The sequence below is a fragment of the Nomascus leucogenys genome, chromosome 4 (genome assembly GCF_006542625.1).
Source record: "Nomascus leucogenys isolate Asia chromosome 4, Asia_NLE_v1, whole genome shotgun sequence".
NCBI lineage: Eukaryota > Metazoa > Chordata > Mammalia > Primates > Hylobatidae > Nomascus > Nomascus leucogenys.
Genome location: NC_044384.1, coordinates 67,848,898 through 67,854,897, shown reverse-complemented (window position 1 = coordinate 67,854,897; position 6,000 = coordinate 67,848,898).

The window sequence follows — 6,000 nt, the reverse complement described above, 5'->3', positions numbered from 1 at the left end:
ATTGAACATCTCTTTATCATCTCGCTTGGCTGGCAGCGTAGGCACTAGAGTTATCAGAGTCCAACAGTAGTTTCAAATACAGTTGGGATTTTATGCACACCCTACTCCAAGCCCTGCTCATTTATTAACCACTCATTGTAAACTCTTCATGATAGCTTTACCTGCACAATTAATAGAAGAATGGATATTGGAGGGTAGTGATGAGGATGGGAATGAAATATGTGCATATCGTATTTCCTGGAAGACTTTGAGAAATGGGCTCATTCACACAGATCACCTATTTTTAACAAAATGTGACCTTACAGAAGCACACTGCTTGGCAAACATCAACATGTTAAGGCTCTTGGCCCCGGGCCGCTGCAGATACTGGCCATGCCTCTGTCCTCACATCACCCACAGCATCTGGTGCAAGAGCTCTGACTTAAACTAGTTTGTTTGCAACCGTGCATGTGCCAGCTTTTCAAATTGCACCACAAAAAATTCCTGTTAAGAGTCAATGCCTTAACAAATGCCTGGGCAGTTTTTTGGTGTGTGACAGGTCTGGTGACAAAGCCGTTAGCTCCGTGAAGCTAGGAACCTGGTCTCCTCTGGTTCCTGCAGTTTGTCCTGCCCCTTGCAGAGCACCAAGCACAAGGTAGAGCTGAAATATTTGCCAAATGATTGCAGACAAGGGGCCAATGTGCAGGGGCTGGGATAGGATTTGTCTCTCCAGGACTGAGGGAGGTGTCTGTTTATAAGGTCTCTGGGTATGAACCCTTGACATACCACCGATGGGACTTAATCAGTCTTACTTTAAGATGACAAGATTTGAATGTCTCATCTACTCTGTGATGTCATTGCTGAGCTACCAGTAGAGTGGCTACACCTTTCCCCAAGCCTCTCGGGCCTCTCCTTGCCTTGTCTAACATGCTCTTCTGAATGTATTTGCTTGGATATGTGTCTCCTTCTCTTGAGTGCAGGAACTAGGTTTTCTTTGACTTTGTGCCCAGAGTGTAGAAGAGTGGCCAGTAAGGGTGGGTACTCCTGAAATGCTTGCTGAGTGAATGAATACACGGATATGAAACCTCTCTGCCACCTTTCACCGATGGCCCCCAGGTGGGGCATGGGTAGGGAACAATAGTAGTAATGATGCATTTCTGGAGATATTCAGAAGTGCTGCTGGGAGATTTCTGTATGGAATCAGGGCAGAGAGGCTGAGTTGCACAGAAGGAGCATGAGCTGGCTTGGCTACAAGCATGGGTTTTGGGTCTGATGGTCCAGGATCTGAATTGCTGGTTCCACTCTTACTCCCTATAAATGACCTCACCTCTCTGAGTCTCCATTTCCTCATCTACAAGATGCTTAGCGGGAAAAAAAAAAAAAGATGCTTAGGATTGTTCTGTTATATGAGATAATACGTGGCACATGGTCAAGTGCTTAATAAGTAATTGTTACCATGTTTATTATTGATTAAAAGACTTAGACATATTTGGCCCAGCCAATAACTCTGGGGACTACATGGAGGTGGTTTACTGGAGGTAGAAGAGAGAGGTGAAGTTTCTGACACCTCCTTTTCCTGTCTCCCCTTTCCCTTGAGTCTGGAATAGCTCAGGACCTGTTTTGATGTCTTCTGGAAGCCCCTCAAGGGGAATCTGAGGGGAGCGGGGCCCTCTGAGAGCCTCCCAGGGAGAGCAATTAGTAGCTTCGGGAGCACCTTAGTGACAAGGAGAAGACCTAAGCAAGGGAGAGTTGTAGACAGGGTTGAGAAAGTGACTGAGTGTGAAAAGGTGCTTCATTCAGGTACCCAAGTCCTGAACAGTCAAGGAATGGTATGTATAAAAGCATTTTGTGAAACCATCAATTAGCATACGCACTGTAGTTATTAGCATTACAATGTGCTTATTATCGCGTGTGTTTATGCTAGGCAATGAGTCAGGTTATATGGCTTAGGCTGTGTTCTTTACATTTTATAGTTTTTTATTTTTATGTTTTACTTTTTCTTTCTTTCTTTAATTATTTTTTAGAGACAGGGTCTCTCTGTCACCCAGGCTGGAGTGCAGTGGCGTGATCATAGCTCACTGCAGCCTCAAACTCCTTGGCTCAAGCGATTCTCCTGCCTCAGCCTCCTGAGTAGCTGGGACTACAGGCACATGACACCACACCTGGCTAATTTTTAAAATGTTTTTTGTAGAGACGGGTTCTTTTTTTTTTTTTTTTTTTTTTTTTGAGAGGGAGGGTCGCTTTGTCGCCCAGGCTGGAGTGCAGTGGCGCGATCTCGGCTCACTGCAAGCTCCACCTCCCGGGTTCACGCCATTCTCCTGCCTCAGCCTCCCGAGTAGCTGGGATTACAGGCGCCCGCCAACACACCCGGCTAATTTTTTGTATTTTTAGTAGAGACGGGGTTTCACCGTGTTTGCCAGGATGGTCTTGATCTCCTGACCTCGTGATCCACCCGCCTCGGCCTCCCAAAGTGCTGGGATTACAGGCATGAGCCACAGCGCCCGGCCAGAGACAGGTTCTTGCTATGTTGCCCAGGCTGGTCTTCAACTGGGGCTCAAGCAATTCTCCCGCCTCAGCCTCTTGAAGTGCTGGGATTATAAGCATGAGCCACTATGCCCAACCTATTTTTTATTGTTTAAGTTGACAAGAAAAATTACACATATTTATGTTGTACAGCATGATGGGTTTTTTGTTGTTTTTTTTTGACAGGGTCTGGCTCTGCCATCCAGGCTGGAGTGCAGTGGTGCCATCTCAGTTCACTACAACCCCTGCCTCCCAGGCTCAAGCGATCCTCCTACCTCAGCCTCCCAAGTAGCTGAGACTACAGGTATACAACACTGTGCCTGGCTAATTTTCTGTATTTTTTTTTTTGTAGAGATGGGGTTTCACCATGTTGCCCAGGTTGGTTTTGAACTCCTGAGCTCAAGTGATCTGCCCACGTCAGCCTCCCAAAGTGCTAGGATTACAGGTGTGAGCCACCACGTCTGGCCGTGATATTTTGATATATGTATATATTGTGGAATGACTAAATCAAGCGAATTAACATATCATTTACCTCATGTGCTTATCTTTTTTGGTGTGATGAGAACATTTAAAATCAATTCTCTTAGCAATTTTCTTTTTTTCTTTTTCTTTTTTTTTTTAGTGATGAAAGGCAGAAAGTTTAATTTATCAGAAAGTTATGTCAATTATACAATAGTATGTAAATATAATAAACACAAGCATAATAATATAACTTTTTAAAATGTTTTACTAGTGAGTTATGTAGTGGTATCTATGGTTTAATTTGCATTTCCCAAATTATTTATTATATTGGGCATTTTTGATATGCTTATTTATCAATTATATATCTTCTTTGATGAAACATTCATTAAAATAATTTGCCAATTTTATATTAGATTGTCTTCCTTTTTTAAAATTTTATTATTATTATACTTTAAGTTTTAGGGTACATGTGCACAACATGCAGGTTTGTTACATATGTATACATGTGCCATGTTGGTGTGCTGCACCCATTAACTTGTCATTAAGCACTAGGTATATCTCCTAATGCTATCCCTCCCCCCTCCCCCTACCCCACAACAGTCCCTGGTGTGTGATGTTCCCCTTCCTGTGTCCATGTGTTCTCATTGTTCAATTCCCACCTATGAGTGAGAACATGCGGTGTTTGGTTTTTTGTCCTTGGCGATAGTTTGCTGAAAATGATGGTTTCCAGTTTCATCCATGTCCCTACAAAGGACATGAACTCATCATTTTTTATGGCTGCATAGTATTCCATGGTGTATATGTGCCACATTTCCTTAATCCAGTCTATCGTTGTTGGACATTAAGGTTGGTTCCAAGTCATTGCTATTGTGAATAGTGCTGCTATAAACATATGTGTGCATGTGTCTTTATAGCAGCATGATTTATAATCCTTTGGGTATATACCCAGTAATGGGATTGCTGGGTCAAATGGTATTTCTAGTTCTAGATCCCTGAGGAATCGCCACACTGACTTCCACAATGATTGAACTAGTTTACAGTCCCACCAACAGTGTAAAAGTGTTCCTATTTCTCCACATCCTCTCCAGCACCTGTTGTTTCCTGACTTTTTAATGATTGTCATTCTAACTGGTGTGAGATGGTATCTCACTGTGGTTTTGACTTGCATTTCTCTGATGGCCAGTGATGAGGAGCATTTTTTCAAGTGTTTTTTGGCTGCATAAATGTCTTCTTTTGAGAAGTGTCTGTTCATATCCTTTGCCCACTTTTTGATGGGGTTGTTTGTTTTTTTCTTGTAAATTTGTTTGAGTTCATTGTAGATTCTGGATATTAGCCCTTTGTCAGATGAGTAGGTTGCAAAAATTTTCTCCCATTCTGTAGGTTGCCTGTTTACTCTGATGGTAGTTTCTTTTGCTGTGCAGAAGCTCTTTAGTTTAATTAGATCCCATTTGTCAATTTTGGCTTTTGTTGCCATTGCTTTTGGTATTTCAGACATGAAGTCCTTGCCCATGCCTATGTCCTGAATGGTATTGCCTAGGTTTTCTTCTAGGGTTTTTATGGTTTTAGGTCTAACATGTAAGTCTTTAATCCATCTTGAATTAATTTTTGTATAAGGTGTAGGGAAGGGATCCAGTTTCAGCTTTCTACATATGGCTAGCCAGTTTTCCTAGCACCATTTATTAAATAGGGAATCCTTTACCCATTGCTTGTTTTTGTCAGGTTTGTCAAAGATCAGATAGTTGTAGATATGCGGCATTATTTCTGAGGGCTCTGTTCTGTTGCATTGGTCTATATCTCTGTTTTGGTACCAGTACCATGCTGTTTTGGTTACTGTAGCCTTGTAGTATAGTTTGAAGTCAGGTGGCGTGATGTTTCCAGCTTTGTTCTTTTGGCTTAGGATTGACTTAGTGTTGTGGGCTCTTTTGTGGTTCCATATGAACTTTAAAGTAGTTTTTTCCAATTCTATGAAGAAAGTCATTGGTAGCCTGATGGGGATGGCATTGAATCTATAAATTACCTTGGGCAGTATGGCCATTTTCACGATATTGATTCTTCCTACCCATGAGCATGGAATGTTCTTCCATTTGTTTGTGTCCTCTTTTATTTCATTGAGCAGTAGTTTGTAGTTCTCCTTGAAGAGGTCCTTCACATCCCTTGTAAGTTGGATTCCTAGGTATTTTATTCTCTTTGAAGCAATTGTGAATGGGAGTTCACTCATGATTTGGCTCTCTGTTTGTCTGTTATTGGTGTATAAGAATGCTTGTGATTTTTGTACATTGATTTTGTATCCTGAGACTTTGCTGAAGTTGCTTATCAGCTTGATGAGATTTTGGGCTGAGATGATGGGGTTTTCTAGATATACAATCATGTCATCTGCAAACAGGGACAATTTGACTTCCTCTTTTCCTAATTGAATACCCTTTATTTCCTTCTCCTGCCTGATTGGCCTGGCCAGAACTTCCAACACTATGTTGAATAGAAGTGGTGAGAGAGGGCATCCCTGTCTTGTACCCGTTTTCAAAGGGAATGCTTCCAGTTTTTGCCCATTCAGTATGATATTGGCTGTGGGTTTGTCATAGATAGCTCTTATTATTTTGAGATACGTCCCATCAATACCTAATTTATTGAGAGTTTTTAGCATGAAGTGTTGTTGAATTTTGTCAAAGGCCTTTTCTGCATCTATTGAGATAATCATGTGGTTTTTGTCTTTGGTTCTGTTTATATGTTGGATTACATTTATTGATTTGCGTATGTTGAATCAGCCTTGCATCCCAGGGATGAAGCCTACTTGATCATGCTGGATAAGCTTTTTGATGTGCTGCTGGATTTGGTTTGCCAGTATTTTATTGAGGACTTTTGCATCGATGTTCATCAGGGATATTGGTCTAAAATTCTCTTTTTTGTGTGTGTCTCTGCCAGGCTTTGGTATCAGGATGATGCTGGCCTCATAAAATGAGTTAGGGAGGATTCCCTCTTTTTCTGTTGATTGGAATAGTTTCAGAAGGAATGGTACCAGCTCTTCTTTGTACCTCTGGT